This window comes from Toxorhynchites rutilus, chromosome 2, assembly GCF_029784135.1.
Source record: "Toxorhynchites rutilus septentrionalis strain SRP chromosome 2, ASM2978413v1, whole genome shotgun sequence".
Taxonomy (NCBI): Eukaryota; Metazoa; Arthropoda; class Insecta; order Diptera; family Culicidae; genus Toxorhynchites; species Toxorhynchites rutilus.
In genome coordinates this window covers 94778048-94800488 of record NC_073745.1, presented here as the reverse complement: position 1 = coordinate 94800488, position 22441 = coordinate 94778048, and positions in this window count along the sequence as shown.

Genomic DNA, 22441 nt, shown 5'->3' with positions numbered 1-22441 from the left:
AATGGAATAGAATTGAACATTTAGGTGAACTTAGTTCTCTGGTTGACGTTCATCGAACGCTTTCGGAACAACTTACCAACATGAGCTTTAAGCTGCATTTCGCCAACACAAACTTTCGGAATGATTCGATCTGTGCATTATAGCGGGACCATATTCATGTTGGTTTATGTTTTATGGAATGAAAATTATGCGTTCCATAAAACATAATCCTACGTGAAGGTGCTTCCACTATAATGTGCCAGTTCGAAGCGCCACCTATGTAACTATTGTTGAAACTTATTCGACAAAGTATTCATTCGGAATGCTACCGCTAGGGGAAAGCAGAAGCATAATACAGCGTTCAGTTTACCCATGACACCAACCAGCTCTCGCTTCTCACGGCTCATCGATGTGAACGGAAGCGTGCCTCACTCTGGAATGGTATGTACCGAAAAGGAGAGCTTCAGTGGCTGATCACACAAATCGTGGTTAGAGAGAAAGCCTTGGGTAACACATTCATTCATGCCAGGAGAATTTTGCGATCATTTCTATTGATGCATGTGCTTTGGCCCACTTTGAATGTCGCAAGTAATATTAGGCTCAGAATGTCAAAATTCTCTATGACACGTAGTGCCTTTGAAGAAATTCCGAGCAGAAGCATATGAGGAGCTGCAGTGGACAATCACCCCCAACGGCCCATAAATGTCACGATGGCGTGTGAGACGCATATTAAGCCTCCATGGTAGGGGTTGACTATTTATCCACTTCCTGCACCACGCTGTTCGTTAAAAGGTGTATTTTATGTTTCCTGTATTGCGGAAACACGGGAATTACAACGAAACAGTTAAAATTAAAGCTACATGCAAGCTGTGACTGTATGAAAATTGAATGCCTTCTTTTGACATGTGGAGTTACTTTTGATTTTTCAGAAATTTGTTTCATTTAAAAATTTTTAGAAAATATAATTTTCTCCCATTTTTTTTTAATTGCTACTACTTGATAATTTCACATTTCAGTAGCGGCCGCGTTGATTTCAGATTGAAATTATTTGTTTTTCAACAAATAATTGAAGGTGTGTAGTAGAAAACTTGAAAGAACACAAACGCGACAGAATGAACTAGTGATCCAATAAAAATATTCAATTCGCATAATGTAACTTAAATCAAATTCCTCCTTCCTCCAAAATATACATATTTGTCATTTTTCCCAGGATCATGAATGACAACAACAAAAAAGTCATCTAGGCTCGCTGGGAGAAAAAAAAAATCATGGTGAAAACGCCCTCTAGTCTTCCCCATCGCTAAACTTTTATACACAACAAGTACATCTGTCACAACAATTAGCTGTCTCACTTTGTTTCCAACGAATATTGTCTCGACGTGAAACCTTTTTTGCCACTGCACTGCCTGCACCGTGTCTCCCCCTAGCACGAGGGTGGAAAGCTTTAACCAGACAAACTGCCGGCGGTAATTTATTCAGCTTGTGCGCCGGAATCGTTTGAAAAACTCATACTAAACATGTTTTAAAACCATCAAAACGGACGGGAATCGGAGAGAGAGAGAGAAGGCTAGGTTAGGGTACGAACCGGGAGGGAGCAAAAACATAAATCATGACCTTAACTTTGCGTCACGATCATTTTGGAATAAAAATCAGAGCAGCGTGCTGTTATTGATGTGTGTGTAAGAGTATGTGTATGTGTGCGATGAGCCATTGTTACTGTTAAAAGTGGTTATTTTGTTCCGCCACCCACGCCCAGCGGAAGGTCAGGGAATAATAGCGCAGTGGATGGTCCACTGTAGCGCTTCCTAGCGCTTTTCCACCTTTTCTCGTTGGCAAATGATGCGTTTGTTAAATTTGTATGAATATATTGCTGTAACAAAACGACAACACGAATAAATCTTCATCCCAGAATCCTCCATGTGGGCGACTGAATTTCCAGATCCCAGTTGGTACATTCGGACAAAAGCTCGTGGTTTATGAGAATGATATGTGATTTCTACAGAGTATTCGGGATATATGAATAAATTACTGTGCACGGAACCATCCGACGGAGGGATGTCTCGCCTGAACAACACACATTTAACAGATAAGAGCATTTCCGTTTCTGTGAACTAATTGGCTGACGCTTATGAACTAGGATTGGGCGATCTTCATAAAAAGATCGATCTTATCGAATCGATTTTCCAAACGGCTTAAGGATCGATCCACTGATTTAATCGGTACTAAAGAATCGATCTTTGCTGAATCGATCTTTACCGAATCGATTTTCGAAAAATTTAAAGCTTTTTTTCGAATATGCTTGTTCTATATGAATGTCGTCTTTTCTTTGAACAGGGAATACAAATTTCATATTTTAATATCAAAAGCATTTTGTTTTGTTTCTCAGCATGAAGGCCATAGCCACAAGGCTTTCATATTGTGCTGTCAGGTAGTCGTTTCATTAAATAAAAAATAATTGGAAAAGCATAACATTATTAGGAATTCAACAACCGCCCAAAACTCAGCTGACAATAAGAGCCAATCGTGTCATACATTTGTCATTTAGTCGATGCCGATTCTTGATTTTGGCGCCGGATCCAGAAAACAATCTTTCGCCTGTAATTGATGCCAACATCAGGTTCAGTGATCCTATACGCAATCGTTTACAGTTCATCCCCTCAGTAGCTGCCACTAGTTCCGTCTCTGTCAGCATTTGAACAGAAGTAAATCGTAGAAGAAGCAATCCAAATGTTGATATTATGTTCAAAAAAATGTTAGGTGACATTTTATGAGATAAAAAATCGATGTATACTGAAAAACAAATTTACAGAAAGATCGAAAAGATCGAAAGCAAGAAAAATCGATTTTCTCGATTTTATTGAGTACAAAAGATCGATCCTAAAAATCGGAAATCGGAATGGAAAAGATCGATCTTCTAAGAATCGATCCGAGATCGCCCAATCCTATTATGAACCCTGCACTCAGAGGTTCTTCAAAATGTCCCCGCGAAATGCTGCCGCATTAAGCATCCCTCTGTGTGTCACGTAAAGCTCTCACATCCCGACGGGGAGTGTCGCTATCAACTTGGGATATCGTAACATGTGTCGGCCTGCGGCTTTTATTTTCACCATAACTTTTTCCATTCCTCCAGTCCAATTCAATGTTGCTTTTTCCGCTGCTGCATTGTTATTCAAGCTGACTTCCGGCGCACCGGTCGGGGGTGGCCGCGACTGGCAAAGGCGAATGAAAATTCATCGCTCACCGCAACACCACAACGGCGACGGCGGTAGGATCACTAATGACCGTGGAAAAAGATGAGGCCCGATAAAGTAAATTGAATTTGGAACCAACTGGACAAATTGAAATTGGAATCGGATATCCGAAATCCATTCGCTCGGGGACTTCGGGTGTGGACGCGGGGGATTTCCCGTATGACCGACCGGTGTCAGCTTAGGGGCTTTCATTTTTACACACAGAAAGATTTTCCGCAACGCGACGTGGCATCTGAATACTTAATATTATGAAGAGCCCCACCAACGGAGTCTCAACGCCGAGAGGAAACCATGAGGAACACACAGAAATCACGATCCGGCAATATTTTAGCCTTGTTCCGCTTCTCGGAGCCAACTTTAGGTGCTTCCAATTGTCTCAACTCGTTCTCGGCATTATCATCCACTCGAACGTTTTTTTTCTTTGCGTCCGCTGACATATGCAAGAAGCCGACACCATTTTACTTTCATGCGAAATAGAGTAACTGTTGGTTGGGATTTAATCCATATCCATGTTGAGCTCGTATGTTTTGAGTGCACGTCTGCGAGACAGATGCTCGCGATTAAAATAAGTTTCGAGCCGAACTTTTCTTAGGCTTCGGAGAATGACGTCGGTATATGGTGTTTCCATTTGCTCGTGTGCATTGCGGAAACCGGATGCAATTCTAACGGTAGACAATGCTAAAATCGTTTTATCAATTTCAAAAATCCTGAACGAAAAGCATCCTACAAAACTGACCAATCAACAAAGCTGATTCAACTACTAAAAAACATTGAAATATCATAGCATTAAAAATTAGCGTTCCTGTGGAATTAGAAGGCCTTCATCTATGTTATGAATCACAGAACTCCACAAAATCATGTTATATTTGTTCAAAATTTGAAATTTCTTTAATCGTGTCGTGATTTTAAATCCGGACTCTTTTTTAATCATGCTTTGAAATCCGAACACTTTTGCTTTTAAATCCCGACACGTGTTTTCTTTGCAATTCTTTGAGAGAAATTATTTATTAATTATTGTAGAACTTATTAACGGGTGCGTCGTAAATAGCGGGACTAAATGGAAACGGGTTTGGTACAAAAGTTTATGGGTGTCAAATGAAAGGGCTTGATTAAAGGGTGTGTCACATCAAATTGCATCACGGAAAAAACGCTGTAGAAATTTAATTTTTAGGAATTATATCTTCAGCTTTCGCTTATAATCAGATAAGAGTGTATAGATCACGTTGGCCATGCTTCACTGTCAATTTTTCGTAAATTTGGAAAAATGTCGTCGAACGAAAAAGAGCGTCGTGAATTAATCCTGTGCACTCATTTCGAGAATCCGGAGTTGTCACATCGGGACATCGGTAAGATGCTGGGAATTGTCCAATCCACGGTCAGCAGAGTACTAAAACGATACTTCGAGAACCTAACCATCGACCGGAAGGTGAAGAACGGCAAAAATGGATGCTCCGTCAGTGAAAACGATCACAAGCGCGTAGTTAAGCAGTTTAGACGTGATCCGAGAAGTTCGGTCCGGGATGTCGCCAATAAGCTGAATTTGTCAAGTTCATTCGTCCAGCGGACCAAGCAGCGGGAGGGCCTGCGTACATACAAGGTTCAGAAGGATCCTAACCGCGACGAAAGGCAAAACATGGTGGGGAAGACGCGAACCCGGAAGCTGTACACCGAAATGCTGACGAAGCCGCATTGCCTGGTAATGGACGACGAAACCTACGTCAAAGCGGACTTTCGTCAGCTGCCGGGCCTGTTGTTCTTCTCCGCAGAGGACAAATTCAGCGTTCCGGAGGAGATTCGCAAGCAGAAACTTTCTAAGTTTGCCAAAAAGTACATGGTGTGGCAAGCGATCTGCTCTTGCGGAAAGCGGAGCGCCCCCTTCGTGATGACCGGCACGGTAAACGGGCAGGTTTACCTTAAGGAGTGCCTACAGAAGCGCTTACTACATCCTTTGAAGCAGCACGAGGGCCCGATCATCTTCTGGCCGGATCTCGCTCCGTGCCACTATTCAAAGAACGTGTTGGAGTGCTACAAAGCCAACGGGGTCACCTTCGTGCCAAAGGAAATGAACCCGCCCAACGCGCCGGAGCTTCGCCCAATAGAGAAATATTGGGCGATTATGAAGCAGGCCCTCCGGAAGAACCCAAAAGTTGTCAAATCGGAGGCGGACTTCAAGAGAAAATGGATTTCTGTTCAAAAAAAAAATACAACCTGACGTTGTACAGAACCTTATGGACGGGGTAGAGAGGAAGGTGCGAGCATACGGGCTTGGGCTCGAAGTATGAATAAAAAGAAAATGCCAAAAGTTGTTTAATAGTTTTTATTTTACTGTCTAAAATTTTGAAAAGGATCGGTCTACTGGGCGAATTTCTACAGCGTTTTTTCCGTGATGCAATTTGATGTGACACACCCTTTAGTAGAATATAGTAATTCATGAAAAATGCTACAAAATGGCGGATTACATACTTTCTCAGAACCCCATCAATATGGGTATCAAATGAAAGGGCTTGACTAGCAGAACACAGTTATCGATGAAAAATGTAAATCCAAGATGGCGGTGGCTACAAAATGGCGGATTACATATTTTCTGTATACCGCATCAATATGGGTATTAAATGAAAGGTATTAATTAGTAGACAGTTATTCATGAAAAATGGAAATAGAAAATTGATTTTTGTTCTTTTTTTTTCTCTATTATAGTGACTTTTATCACATTTCGGCTGGTACATCACTTTTACTTCCATTTTCGGAAGAATGTCGGGAGTGAGAATTGAACACTCGTGATCTCTGCGTGAGAGGTATGGATGTTACCACTACACCAGATCGCCTCCAATGAAATTGATGAATGGTTTTATTGTAGAGAAATATACTAATGATGCAGATAATGTACTAAAAACTATAAAATAAAATAATTAGAAAACACTTTTTAAGTTCAACGGTTTCATTATGATCAAACATAATAACAATACAGATGATGCACTAAAAGGTAGAAAATAATTAGACAAGTTGCAGTTAGTAATTATCACACCCCTTTCTTCATTAATCTAGGGCATTGATGAAACTAAAATAAAGTCGTGGGGCATGTAATGAAACAACTAACTGTAGGTAATGGAAATCTGACGTGGCCCATTTTGGATTTGCATTTTTCATAAATAACTGTGTTCTAATAGTCAAGCCCTTTCATTTGATACGCTTTTTGATGCAATTTTGAAAAAAAATATGTGGCACCATTCTGTGGTAGCGGCCATTTTGGATTTGAATTTTTCATAAACAACTGTGTTCTAATAGTCAATCCCTTTCGTTTGATACCAATATCGATGGGGTTCTGAAAAACTATGTTATCCACCATTTTGTAAACGGCCGCCATCTTGAATTTGATCATCAATAATTGTATTATACTAATCAAGCCTTTTCATTTGATACCCATATTGATAAGGGTTGGAAAATTTTGTGCTGGCGGCCATTCTGGATTTGAATTTTTCATAAATAACTGTGTTTTACTAGTCAAGCCCTATCGTTTGATACCCATATTGATGGGGTTTAGAGAAAATATGAAATCCGCCATTTCATAGCGACCGCCATTTTGGATTTTTAAGATTATGAAATACGCAGTTTTATAATGACTGCAGAGATAAAGGTGTGTTCCAAATTTCAGATCAATCGGTCAACAGGAAGGGGGTTAAATTTCTATTAATGTGGGACAGCGCTACAGACAAAGTTACAAAGTTACTCACGTACATACAAACGGATTATATAATCGACCCTGTGCTGTATACCGAAGAGTTTTGCGGTTTTCCCGGATCGAAAATCTTTGCTCCACACTCCATACTCCATACTAAGGCTTCTAAGATACCCTTATGCAACTCCTTCAATGAGAAATTTAATCGTCAACTTTTGACCGCCCGGATTTGAAATCATTTTCTGAATGTGCTTTTATTCCGGGCATGGGTTTGTGAAATTTACATTGATTTTTGATTTTTTACATTTTTTTGTTAACAGCTAGATACCATGTTTAACACTAAACTAAATTGACACAATAGTAACTATCAGTCACATTAATTCAACATGCCAAAAATGACATGGTTTTGGCATAATATTGAATGTAATAAAAAAGTGTCTGGATAAAAAAGCGTCCGGATAAAAAAGCGTCCGGATTCAGAAACATCACTGTATTGGGTGATGCGAGTTGAAATTGTCCGGTATTTTCGTCGAAGAAACACATAATTTTCAAGAGAGCTTCAAAATAGTTTCATTCAAAGTAATTCTCGTTTGATTCTACACATTTCGTCTATATCTCATGCAAATTGTGGATTCTTTTCCAATGAAACTTCTTTTTTTTTGTTCTGTCAAAAACCATTCACCGATCCGTTGAATTCGACAAAGTGCTGCTCTGCAATTGCATGTCCCTTTGAAACGAAAAGGTGATAATCTGACGAGGCCTGGCCTGGGGAACACGGTGGGTGCGATAACGATTCTCAGTTAGGGATTTTCATTGCGTCCCTCGTGGCTTTAGCGGTGTGCGCCGGTGCGTTGTCATGCTGTAGTATTATTTACCGTTTTTTTGGGCCCATTTTGTGGCATCCATTTTCCTAACTCCTGGATTTTTTTGCATGGCCTTCAAATGGTGACCAATTTCTTTTCAGTACTTGTCACGGGGACCATCTGCTTAAATGCATTTTTTGCAGGCTAACTCGGGCGAGGGATTCGGATATCCCAAGGGTTAGCTCACATAGACGCTTTCTGAAATACAAAGTAACACCAACTATTAAATCTTACTCAATTTCTTATTTTTATGTAGTCACCTGGCCCTGGCCCTTCAGGCAAGCCTCGTTGTACTCTTCCTAGGTACCTAGGATTTCGTATAATCCCATAATTTTGTCTCCCTAACTGTTACTGTTACTGTTAAACCTTCAAAAATAATGATTTTTACCCCACTGTACATATAATAGCCACTTAAATTCCACCTTAACATTCAAAGCTTACATTTTTTCTTGAAACAAGTCATATATGAAATGAAAAAAATGAAACTGTATATAATCGAGTCCAAAGTTGTTTATAATCGAATCACATATAATCGAGTCTGTATATAATCGAGTCCGACCTGTACTAAATTCATTCACCTCTGTCCTCGAAAATAGCTCGAATATACAGGATGTTAGGTAGTTTATTGACAATTTATTAGAAGGTGAAGAAGGATCTCATTTGATAAATAAATTCATAGTTCAATAATAGAAAAAGTTTTAAAAATGTTTAAGGGTAGAAATTTGGTCACATAGGTCGGAAATTATTTCCATCAAATGTGATCCTACTTCACAGTGTTTGCCGACTGAACGTTTTTCAGAATAACTCACTTTCGTTTGTTGAAATATGCTCTTGCAGAAGACATTACCCCCAGTGACATTCGTTTGTTGTTGCATGCTACAAATTGCGACACAATTGTTAGGTTCAGCTCGGATATGGTATCAACAGGCTTCGTTCCTCGCTTCGTTTATTCACTCAGTGCAACGAAAGTGAATACTCTCATTCTCAATCATCCACTCTTCGTTTATATTTTTGTGAATGTTAACCCTTTATGAGGCCGTGTCAGCTATATTGCTACCCACAATAAAAAATTTTTGTCGCTTCACTTGGAATATTATTGCAATATTTGCTTAACCAAAGACCTCTAGACATCCGGGAATATTCCAATTTTTTATGGGGTACTAAAAATGTAACATATTAATTTGGGAGTCATTTTTATGTAGAAAAACCGAGATTCTAGAACGCTGGTAGATAATTTTGTTTAAATTCCCTAAATCCTAAATAGAACGCTTACAGTGAAAAACTTATTTACTTGTTGCATGTTCAAGTGAATAAGTTTTTCTGTGTAAGCGTTCTATTTAGGATGTACTGTGTAAGATGATGAAGTTTTGTCAATGAAATAAATGGTCTGTTTGATGAAAAATTCAAATTTTCATTATTTTTAATTTTTTTTTTTACCAAAATATATATTTTTATAAAGGCTCATATGGCGTTAGGCTCACGGGGCCGGGAGTTCAATACAATTTTTCTTATTATCTATGCTAGTAATATGTAACCGATTACTTCGTTATTGGGATGTTGCTGTCTCCAATGCTCTGTACGTGTGCCCGACACGGGATACTTCCTATTGGGATGCAGCTGACCATTAATCAGCAACGCCCCCTAGTCTGTACCTCATATCTAGCGTGGTGCGTCTTTCTCGACTCGAGGAATCCAGGATAGAATGATCACTAGCCGGCGCAATCATCAGTTCGTGTAGAGTTGTCATGATCGGTACAACCTTTGGCTCTTGTTGAATGATCAGTGGACTGCACAACCTTTGGCCCGTGTGTCTGTAAAGAGTGTGTGTATGTATTGCCGCGACTAAGTAAAAGTTTATCGATCGGATAGGAGGGATATGAAACGGGGACACAACGAAGGAAACATCATTAATCGTTGACATCGGCGTTTCTGAGGAACAGGTATAGATGAAGCAGAAGATCAGGATCACGGCTACCTAAGATATCCCGGACGGGGATATCCGATTGTCTGCCTTATGCTCTTAGTGCTCTAGAGAGCTGAGAGCGAGCAGCATGGAACCGGATACACGACCAGACAACATGCTCGATGTCGTGGTAGCCATCGCCACAATCACAAAGATTGTCTGCTGCGAGCCCAATGCGATAGAGATGCGCGTTTAGGTTGTAGTGATTGGACATAAGCCGAGATATCACGCGAATGAAATCACGACCTACATTCAATCCCTTGAACCATGCCCTCGTCGAGACGTTAGGGATAATCGTGTGTAACCAACGACCGAACTCATCTCCACTCCACATGCGCTGCCAACTTACGAGCGTATACTGACGAGGAATGTGGAAAAATTCATTATAAGCAATTTGCCTTTCAAAAAGAGTGCCTTCTAAAGCGCCCACCTTAGCTAGCGAGTCCGCTTTCTCATTCCCCGGAATCAAGCAATGAGAGGGAACCCATGCTAAGGTAATCTTGAATAATTTTTCGACCAAAACACTCAATAGTTGTCTTATTCTTGTTAGGAAATAAGATGAGCGTTTATCAACCTTCATTGAGCGGATTGCCTCTAATGAGCTGGGACTGTCTGAAAAAATAAAATAGTGGTCGATGGGCAATGTTTCAATGATCCCCAGTGCGTAGTATATCGCACCCAGTTCAGCAACATACACGGAACAAGGATCTTTGAGTTTGAAAGAGGCACTGGAATTTTCATTGAAGATGCCAAAGCCAGTGGACCCGTTTATGAATGAACCGTCAGTAAAGAACATTTTATCAGATCTAACTATGCCCCCATATTCTGCCGAAAATATCGGCGGAATAGATTCTGAGCGTAGATGATCTGGGATTCCATGGATTTTTTGTCGCATGGACAGATCAAAAATGACAGAGGAATTGCAAAAGTATGGGAAGCAAACTTGGTTGGAGATGCCTGGTGAAGGGTGCACGTCGTGGGTAAGGTACTCATGGTATAAAGACATAAAACTTGACTGAGGAATCAGTTGGAGTAGATTTTCGAAGTTATCAATCACCAATGGATTCATGATCTTGCAACGGATGAGAAATCTGTAGGATAATTCTGTGAACCGAAGAGTAAGCGGGGGTACTCCTGCCAAAACTTCGAGACTCATCGTATGTGTCGAATGCAAACACCCCATTGCTATACGCAATTCGATATAAAAAAAAGGCAACACCAACCGCCTCAATATTACAGTCCCGACCTAAAATCGCCAGTCTTTCGGCTTCCTCATTACCGAGAACTTCAGAGTGACAGCAAAAGGAAACATTGCCCTCTAATGTGAAAATCATGGTAGAAAGAAGACAAATTCCTTTTATTATGAATTTCATAGTACTTCTACCAAAACTTGTCGTTATAATATAAATTTATTCTCGGGCACAATTTTCGCTCAAGATTCTTGATTCACTTACAAATAACATGTTTCTCCGTTACATGGAATATATATGTTTAAAACAAAAAAGGAAATTTTCATTCATTATTTTATTTTGAAAGCGCGTTGTCTCACCTGAGAGTCCATTGCCGTTTTCGATTCACACCAACGAAACACCAGGCTTTATTCCGCGAACGCGAAATCCAATTGGACTAACAATTACGTCATTGCAGAGTTTTTTTTTACAAATTTAATTTTTTTCTCACCGGAGAGATTATCACAAAAAATGAAAAAAAAACTTCTGTTTTGTTTTTTTTTTAGAAAGAGTGATTAATGCCACCTTTATTTTGCATGACGAATGCCGTAAGATGGCTCAACTTTGTTCTCCCTATTACTCCCGTTATATCTTTTCTGCTATCGACTAGGACGGAAAATAAGAGATAAAAAGTAAGTTGATATCCAGAATGAAGCAGATGATTTTGTTATCTTACATCAACTACGGTGCAGAATGAGGGGGAATGTCACGTTATGTTATGTTACGAAAATAATACGGATCAACATAAAAGAACCACATAACAGACGGTTCTTCAAGGTTTGCATGGACCAAGGGTGATGAGTTTCTACTGCATATGATCAAATCTCAGCCATTGACTAGAAATTGAGTTTTTTCTTCCGCTAACACTAGCTTTAAGCTCTCTTTAATTTAATGAATACGTTTCTCAGTAAAATAACTAAAATAAAATAACGATAACTGAGAAAGTTTCCACTGAACAGTGCTTCCGCATTACCCTGTATGTAATATGTAATAACACTTTAGAAGAGCAAAAAATAATGACTGGGAGTTTTAGAGGTTTCGTTATTTTTATCCCAAAATTAAAAATTTATTCATTATTTTGATGAATCAAATCATTCTTCCTAAACTACAATACAATTTATTCTCTGACACCCAAAGGCTCTCCTTTGTATATTTTAGATAGGCCTTTAATTTTTCAGTTGGATACAGTGTAGTTCTCACTATATGCAGTTCACGGTTCTCTAGAGTGTTAACTGTAAAACTTGGTATTTGTTCCAATTCCAACAGTGTTTATTTCCTTCTTCCGTGCACACCGAAACCATATATTGCTTCATTATTCCCCGAATACTTGCACGTATTTCACGTTACGGCAACCGACTTAAGGTCCCATTTCGCGCTTCCCAGACAACCCAGCTCTATCATTGAAGAAAGAAAAAAAATCCCCTTATCGAACCTTTCACTTGGGTACGCTTTTTAGGCAAATATTTTCGTTTCATTTTGTTTTCTTTTTTTTTCTTCCACAAAAGCTTTTCATTCAGCCAAAAGTCAATGATGATAACACGGGAGGAAGAAAAACAAGAGAATAAAAAAATCCACGCTTCCGTTGAATGCCGACGCAAATTTCTTCGCCAACCCACACGCTCCACGATTGCATTTATTTTTGTTTTGATATTTGATGGTTAGTGTGGTACTCACCTTGTTGCTCAATAGGGGGGTGTGGGAAGCACCACCGAGGAATCATTTAGCAGCGTACGTACAAAAACGGGGGCCCGAAAAGGAAATGTAAATAAAATTCGACTTCCGTTTCGATCGTTTTCCACTCCCACCACCCAACAGAAAGGAACTTCTCGCGGGCAAACAAAACAATGTCTTCTTACCTTGTGGTCGCGTTTCCTTTTTTCCGCATTTCGTTCATTTTTTGCGAAAATGCCAACGACTGGTGTAATGGTAACGAGCCTCGGAACTGAAACCGGAGCCTATTGGTTACATCCGTGTGCTTTCGGAGTTCGCTAATAAAATATGCATCGGGCCGATTTGATGTTTCGTTTGATTTGAGATTTACCTGTAATGACAAACAAAACAAGAGATCAAATTAAGAGATTTGTAGAATGTATTATGTATGTTTGAAGTGGCTCGGTAATTGAGGTTTTGTGTATATGGCGAGAGTAATTGGGAGAATCAACATAGAGGTTTACTTATCTACTTTCGGCTTGTCAGCATTGAAATAATTAATACTCGATTGAGTTGAATTTCTTCCCCAACTATAGTATCCGAAGTGTTGATTGATTCATCAGAATCAACCCAACTGTGCTAACACATAATTGTCTGAAGTGCTGAGGTGCCACCCGGTGCACTCACATTTGCCGAATAGTTTAATACGCAAACAGTCTGTGCGAAATTATGTAAACAATTTACTGAATAATAAATGTCTTATTGCCCTCTTCATAAGGTTTTCCTGCCAGAAATTTACCGTTCACACAGTTCTGCCCAGGCAGGCAGAGAACTGTATGTTCAAGCCGTTTTCCACACGAATCCCAGAAGGGTCCTTTGCACGTCTTAAGTTACTGCTGCAGAATGACGCTGCAACTGCTCGAACTCATGGAGCCAGCATACGATGCAGGCGGCATCGAACGTCTTCTCACAACAGCAGAGGGTAGCATTGCATCCATCCGTTCATACGATCGTTGGAATGTTCAATCTCTTCTGGTAATTTCTCACTTTCGATATGCTTCAACACAAAAGACCTGGGAGGAAGTGTCACCACTCCGCGGAAACTTCCCTACCCTTGGGAGAGAGCGAAATGGAAAATGAATGTTTTCAATATTGATAAATTTATTGCACGTTGATACAAACGCTCTCTGCCGAAGTGGATTCTATCTTTCCGCGAAATGCAGAGATGCAGTTGCCAACGGTGAATTCATCCCTGTTGTGGGAAGAGGAAATCCCGAAATCTTTCGCGATAAGTGCTGATAAAACTGTCTCCGCAACCACAGCACTAGAGACGCGCGGAAGTTGGGAGCGCAAATTGTGTTAGAAACAGCTCACCGGTAACACCGAAACTGTGAACAGCAAATGCGCTATGCTGATTTCGCAACAGACAATAAACGCAATTGAGTTTCCGTAGAATGCTTCGCCCTGTGCAGATAATCTGGCCTTGAATCACACGGTGAAATATTAGGCTGTCAAAAAAGTCCTGCGGTATTTTTTTTTGAATTTTCATTTGTTCATAAAATTAGTTGCAATCATTTGTTTTAAGTCAAATATGCGCCGTTTTGTTCGATGACTTGTTCCCAACGAGATGCCAACTTCATAATACCCCTGTTATAGAAGCTCGCTTCCTTATTGGCAAAAAACTCGGATAGCCAATTTTCACAGGCCTCTTTTGTGGCTAACTTCTGACTACCTAGCTCGTTCGCCATGGACAAAAACAGGTGGTAGTCACTTGGTGCAAGGTCCGGACTATACGGCGGATGCAAAAGAACCTCCCATCCGAGCTCCCGGAGCTTCTGGCGTGTCACCAAAGAAGTGTGTGGCCTGGCGTTGTCCTGATGGAAGACAATGCAGCCTCTGTTTATCAAAGATGGCCTTTTCTTCATGAGTGCTATCTTCAAGCGGTCCAGTTGTTGGCAGTACAGGTCCGAATTGAGGGTTTGGCCATAGGGAAGCAGCGCATAATAGATTATTCCTTGACAATTCCACCAAACACACAGCAGAACCTTCCTGGCCGTTAATGAGGGCTTGGCCACCGTCTGAGCCGCTTCAGCGGGCTTCGACCACGACCGTTTGCGCTTCACGTTGTCGTAAGTGACCCACTTTTCATCGCCAGTCACCATCCGCTTCAGAAACGGGTCGATTTTGTTGCGATTCAGCAGCGATTCACATGCGTCGATACGGTCAAAGATGTTTTTTGCGTCAACGTGTGTGGCACCCATACATCGAGCTTCTTTGTGAATCCAAGCTTCTTCAAATGGTTAATCTTCTCAAGCTTCTTCAAATGGTTTGGTCTTCGACGACCTCTACACCAGAACGAAAACGTTGAAACCATCGTTGTGCGGTGGAAATGGAAACTGTATCGGGTCCATAAATTGCACAAATTTTATTAGCAGCTCGAGATGCATTTTTGCCTTTGTCATAGTAGTACTGTAAAATATGTCGGATTTTCTCTTTATTTTGCTCCATATTTGCGACACTATAACTCACGAACGACTTAACCAACAAAACACTGTCAATGACTATATTATAGCGCGCAAAAATACCCTTCCAACAAGCTATAGTATGACTCGATACAATGAATACAACTAGAACTACGCGCTTACAACGACAGCTCGCGGAAATACCGCAGGACTTTTTTGACAGCCTAATATTTGCCTTCCAATTGTTGGTTTGATTAGACTTGCTTGCAAAATAATAACAAAATTACCAACAGATAACAAGACTAAATTATTTTGCTTCCATACACAATACTAGAAACTAACTATAAAATTGAAGAAATGCCTCAAAACTTGCTGGAAATTATACAGAAGTCTGACAGTCTGACGCAGAGGATACTGCTTTTTTTAGCTCTCCAAATCGTTCGTATTACTTGCAAGCTCCATCTACTATTCGTACGATTACTCCTCATAAGTTTTGCTGAAAATATGTTCCCCATAAAAAACACAAAATAAAAATTACAGCGAGAATTCAGTTCCGGGAGCTACGCTTCAAAAGAGTTTTTATGAATGGACTAGCTGACCCGGCAAACTTCGTCCCGCCCAAAATTTATTATTCTTTATCACATTCACGTTTTCTTACTAAGCGCTGTTCATGTGTCCAATCGCAGAATTGTTCATTTATTGAAAAAAAATACGTTTAAAATTACATTTTACTATAAAATTCTTAGTACTTCTACCAAAACTCGTCATTATAATAACAAATTATTTTCAGACACAATTCTCGTTCTAGATTTTTAAATCACTCGCAAATAGCATGTTTTTCCGTTACATGGAATAAATGTTTGATACAGAAAATATTATAGAATGAAGATAGCCCTAAATCGGACAATTCCTTTCTCGCGTTTTGCTCTTATCAATACATTCGGCGATCCATTTTTATTTATTTAGATAGAAGAAGATATAGGAGTTCGTTTTATTACATTGGAATCCATCTACACTTTCGAACAAAGATCAATTTCGTTACCGCAAACATCAAATGAACTAACAACGCTTGTCAATATGTAATTGTAGAACACATGCGAATTGAATTTTTCGAATTTTTCCATTTTCCTTCAGAGTTTTCCGAAAATTTTCAATTGTCATGCTTGGTTGGAATATGTTTGGAAAACATGTGCATTATTTTTATGGGACCCCCTCTCCTTTCCAGAGAAGGAAGGGGTGTCAAACTATCATAGGAACACTTCTCGTACCCACAAACCTCACATGCCAAATTTGGCTCCATTTGCTTGATTAGTTCTCGAGTTATGTAGAAGTTTGTGTTTCATTTGTATGACAGCCCCCCCTTAGAGAGGGGGATGAAGTGTCCAACCACTGTAAAAACATTTATTGCATCCTCAAACCTCCACACGCTAAATTTGGTTTCATTTGCTTGCTTAATTCTCGAGTTATGCAGAAATTCGTGTTTCATTTGTATGGCAGCCCCCCTTAGAAAGGGGGGTAAAGTGTCTAACCTCCGTAAGAATATTTATTGCACCCTCAAACCTCCACATGCTAAATTTGGTTTTATTCACTTGATTAATTCTCGAGTTATACAGAAATTTGTGTTTCATTTGTATGGCAGCTCTCCCTTAGAGAGGGGGGTGAAGTGTCTAGCCACCGTAAAAATATTAATTGCAACCTTAAACCTCCACATGCCAAATTCGGTTTCATTTGCATGATTAATTCTCGAGTTATGCAGAAATTTGTGTTTCATGTGTATGGCAGCCCTCCCTGAGAGAGGGGGAGGGGTCTTGAAGTATCATAAAAACCTTCCCCGACCCCAAAAAACCCTACATACCAATTTTCATGTCGATCGATTCAGTAGTTTCCGAGTCCATAAGAATCAGACAGACATACCGAAATCCATTTTTATAGATATAGATTAACCGTTAGCATTAGTGCATTATATAGGACGAACCCGGTTATATACAGTGAAAATTTTATTGAATATTTGATGAAAAAATTTTGATTTAAATCTAAAAGTTCGCTACGTAGGAAAATTCTGTACATTCCATTGAAAAAATTAGAGTTTTTAATACAGTATACAGTTATGAAATATTTAAATTAGTGGATTGAAGTAACATTTTGGAGATTGAAAAAAAAACTGCAAAGTTAGTGGTTTTTAAGGTAATTATTAATTTTATCCCAAAAATGCACAATACACTTGATTGTTTATATCAATTAAATTAAAGCTTCCTAACCGCTCTACATTTTGTACTTCCACACCCAACTTTAATCTTTTTTTTTAAATTCACTGCAATATCATTTTGAACTATTCCTGGTAAGCCTTCAATTCATCCCCTATCAACCCCTTTGTACATATTCGAATAAAACACTTCATAGAAAGGGCTCAGTGGCGCATGAGCACAGTTCAACTAGTTCCGGTATACCTAAGTTTCCTCAATGAATGAATGAAAGTGAATATCGTTAAATATATGCTGGTACGCATTACATTTGTTAGTTCAGTCCAGACTTCGTACCCACACTGTATCCCTCACTGGTGAGGTGAAATGGGTTGCGAGCTGAAAATATCTCAACTACTACAAAATCCGTTAATATTCCTTATATATTTTTTTTTAAATACACTTACCTTAACACTTTGACGGCCATGAGTGCAGCACTGCACACGCAAAATCTTCCAAAGTTTCAAACGTGTGCGCTACAGCACACGTTTTACGTTAAAACTATTTTTTTTCCGTTTTCTACTGGCCTCAATACATAGTAGGACACTTCGATCTCATAGTTTGGCATCACTGCTTGCATTATTCTACCATTTACAATTTATCACTGCCCGAAATTCTCCGAAAAGTGTTTATGCCTGGATTGTTTTAATAGAAGACGTTTTACGAGCTTGAAATAATGTTATAAAAAATGTCATTTCGAAAAAATAAATTATTTTATAATGATTTTTATCGATATTTTACACGTTTACCATAAGTTGGGGCCGCGTATGCAGTACTACAAACGGGTAGTCTTTACCCTTATGTGGCAGATGGGGATGAAATTTTATGCTAGATGGGTTCCTGGCACCATCTAGTATAAGAATCAATCATTGGACCCTCCAGGTTTTTACGAACTTTTTGGCCAAAACGGCATGGCCGTCAAAGTGTTAATTACGATGAAAAAAAAAACTATGAGGAGTATCGTTGCACAAGAGTAACAACAGACAATATAGAAGAAAATAAACGATATATTTTGCAAAGGAAAAAAAATAGACACAAAATGTGCTCTTATAAAATACGAAATACTGCAAACGAATCGAAAATTGAAGAATTAGTGCTATCAATTGAAGAAAATATTTTCAAGTTGTGATCAACAAATGGTTCAAAAGAAATTGTCAACAAAATATGTCGAAACAGCCAATCCCAGCCTATCAATTCCATTAGGAATGATTCAATCAATATCGTGGTACCATTGCCACGAAGCAGTAACTAAAGTAACTAAAAATTCGGAACGAAAATCCTGTTGGGGTGTAAACATGCGTTTTATTACCCATAGTTCAATGCAACAGCAATGCAATGCAACTGTATAACCCCTGTTCCCAAAGAGGTATAAAAAATCCTGCTCGAGAATTTGATCGAAAACTGTACGCCTATAATCATGCACTCATATTTTGTTAAATTTTTGTACCGATTCCTCAACTCTTTTTTTGCTTTCAAACCCTGCATTGCATTCTGATCCGTTGTAGAGCCTGAAAAGTTCTTAGTCGAGCCGTCTTTCTCGCTTTTTGAATGCAGGATGGCGAAAAAAACACCTTTTATCACCGCTTACCTCGATGGCAGTTTCAGGACACTACTTCAACGGGTATTTTAAGACCAACTGACTTTGCCGATCACTGGACTTGAGATTTCGTTGTGTTCGTCTCTGTCCAAGGAATGTTTATGCGACCAGAAAGCCTGGTAAATTTTAAAGAACAAATAGTAAATTCTGAAAAATAGAATTAAGGTAAATGATGTTGGTTTGTCCGATTTTGGGTGTTTTCACGCAACTAGTAAATGTGAACCGATTTTTCTCCATGAAAATCACATGTAATCAAGACGAGTTTGGGTTTGTTAAAAAGCTTCAAATCTCTAGCCATTTTTAGCAGGAGCAAAATTTAATTTTTCAAGATGGAATACGCAATTTTATAATGGCAGTAGTGATCAGGAACGGGGTCAAATTATAATTAATATGGGACAACCCTACAAACACTCAAACATACATACAAACCGGTTAAGCTGAATGGCACCATTAAAAAGTAATTGTTTATTTGGGAGCTGTGTCCATCTTGGATTTGGATTTTTCATGATCTGCTGTGTTCTACTAGTCGAGCACTTTCATTTGATACCCATATCGATGGGGTCGTGAAAAAAATATATACGGCGCCATCTTGTGGTGGTGGCCTTTTTGGATTTACATTTTTCATAAATAACTGTGTGTTTTAGTCAATCCCTTCCATTTGATATCCATATTGATGGAGTTCTGAAAAAATATGTTATCCGCCATTTAGTAGTAGTGGCCGCCATCTTGGATTTACATTTTTCATAAATAACTGTGGTCTAGTAGTCAAGCCCTTTCATTTGATACCCAAATCGATGGGGTTGTGAAAAAAATATATATGGCGCCATCTTGTGGTGGCGGCTATTTTGGATTTGCATTTTTCATAAATAACTGTGTTCTTCTAGTCAAGTCCTTTCATTTGATACCCATATTGGTTTTTCAATATAAAATTATTATACAAATTATTCAAAATTTCCGAAAATCAAAAACAAAATACTCCGGATAATCGAGTCTAAAATTCTGGATAATCGAATCCCGGATAGTCGAGTCTGACCTATATTTAATAAACTTGGGGATCTGTCAACATAACCCAATAATTTTTGATTATTTTAAGTGCCAGTTTACGAACTAAATTCTCATTATTTGCGGGAGCTTGTAACTGTCTGCTTCACTATGGACAAAATTGCGCTTGAGGCTCAACGAATGTTCTCAAATATCTGTGGCGAGCAGAGTCACCATAATTACTGTTGATACAAGTTTTAAACAGATTAGAATCAGTTAATTGATTGGAACACTACTAGTATCGAAACGTAGGAGCAGAATAGGAAAATCTCTAGACAATTTAATTCGGGTTCGAATTCGGCTGTTGTCACTGTAGTTGCAAGTGTGTAAAAAAGGGCGTCGCCACAAATCCGGAAACCCTAAAACCCTGAATCATTTTGGAACAGCGTGAATAGTGGTTACCATTCGCAAAAAAGACAGATTAGTCTGTCTTCCTACAAATTTGTTAGATTTACAAAATCAAGAATCTGTAGATACAAATCCCAGATTTTTTTGGATTTCGTACAGAATTTTCTCTTTTCAAATAATTTTCCAATGTAAGTTATGACTCAATGATCTGCCTTTTTCATGCTCCTGGACGAGACAGCTCCTGCGTTCTGCATGCATAAAATAAGGGCTCGACAAAATCAAATTCAACTGAGAGTCGCCAGTGGACTGTGGAACCATCGGCCTTCACACTCAATTGGAAATATTTTTTTGCAATTTATCTGCCAACAAATCAAAAGTAATTCGAGCCTATGCGTTGCGTTAATACGAGGGTCACTATTTATATATCGGGAATAGGAACAAAAACAAATAGTTAAGCTGCGAATATATTTTTATTGTTTTTCAAAGTACTCGCCACGATGATCGATACACTTTTGCACTTAACTTCATGCGCTTAAACCAATTTTCAAAGCATTTATTCCAATCGACACGAGCTTTTTTTTTGAGCGATTGTCAAATTATGTGGGATCCAACGTGAACATAATTTTCACACAACTAAGTGTTCATGTAAAATCGCATATATGCTGGTGGAAGTAATGCTTAGGGATACCTCAATCTCACAATAGGTTACATGACGATCTTGCTTAATCATTTCGTGCACAGCATCGATGTTTTCTGGCACTACAGTCGATTTTGGACGACCTTTACGAAACTCGTCGGACAGCGAACTACGACCACGATTGAATTCACTATACCAGCGATACACAGTGGTTTTTGATGGAGCTTCATCGCCAAAAGTCAAATTAAGTTGATTGACGCACTCTTGTTGTGATAATCCACGTCGAAAGTCGTAAAAAATCATCGCACGAAAATGTTCACGATTCAGTTCCATTTTTTTGCCGAGACCAAACTTTCAACTAAATATAAAATAAACAAATAGCGTTCGTATGACAAAATGTTCTGAGTACGTATATCGTCAAAAATGTCAAACTTTACGATGGAACCGTCAGATGGACTCACATGAGTTAATAACTTTCGGACTAAATTATGTAAAAAAAATAATTTCGGAGTGAAGCTCCTTTTTTATTCACTATTTGAATGATCACATATAACTGTTCTTGACAATGATGATGATGATGTTGGATTAAAGAGGCTTTAAACTTTTCAGTTCATTCGCCTCTAAATCTTGACAATGATTATCCCTGCCTTTTTATACTGAATGAAATGGTTTACAGTATTTAATCTTATTCTTATTCAGCATATTTGGTGGGAACGATCTGGGTGGCATGATGTTTATGTTTATAGTCTGGATGATTGTATATGGTGTGTGTTAATGTTTATTTATCGATCGCTCGCTTGGCTTGATCGATATTATGATGACTCGCATTTTGCTTATCGCGAGTGGCTGACTGGTGTTGCACTAACTCATGACATCAGTGTTGCCAATTCCCGAAATATAAATAGTGACCCTCGTATAATCGAAATTCCTTTTCAAAATCCGAGGAAATTGTCATCCATCCATATGAGTGAAAGGCGACGAAAGTGTTGAATAGCAGGCCCGACTGAGATCAAATGACTGTTAATGTCAGATTTACAAATCCCTGGACGGTCGGTATGGGCTATCAAAATCCAATCAACCTTATTGGAAAGCACATTAAAATATATAGAATCAGTTCCAAACCTTAAAATCTGCTCAAGGTTAAAATCTCCGCAACACGCTGTCATACATATTTCATAATTCAATAATTAAATTAAACCAAACCAAACAAACACGAATAAGTGGTAAACTATCTGCGGTGAACTTGCTCCTTTACATTACACTCCACCTTCCGATGTTCTTCGAATACTTTCCCAGCCCATCTAAAGCTCTCGTTCCCAAGCTGTGACAACTTCCCTCAAAAGAAGCCAGACGCACCAAGTCTCATATCAATTTTAATTAAATTTTGCTGCCGGCCGCCTGTCACCATTTTGGGGTTATAAACACCTCATCCGGGAAGTGGGGGAAGCGATGCCACTCAAACTTCGCCGGGAACTGTCATCCGGTGGAAACCAAGCTCAAACCAA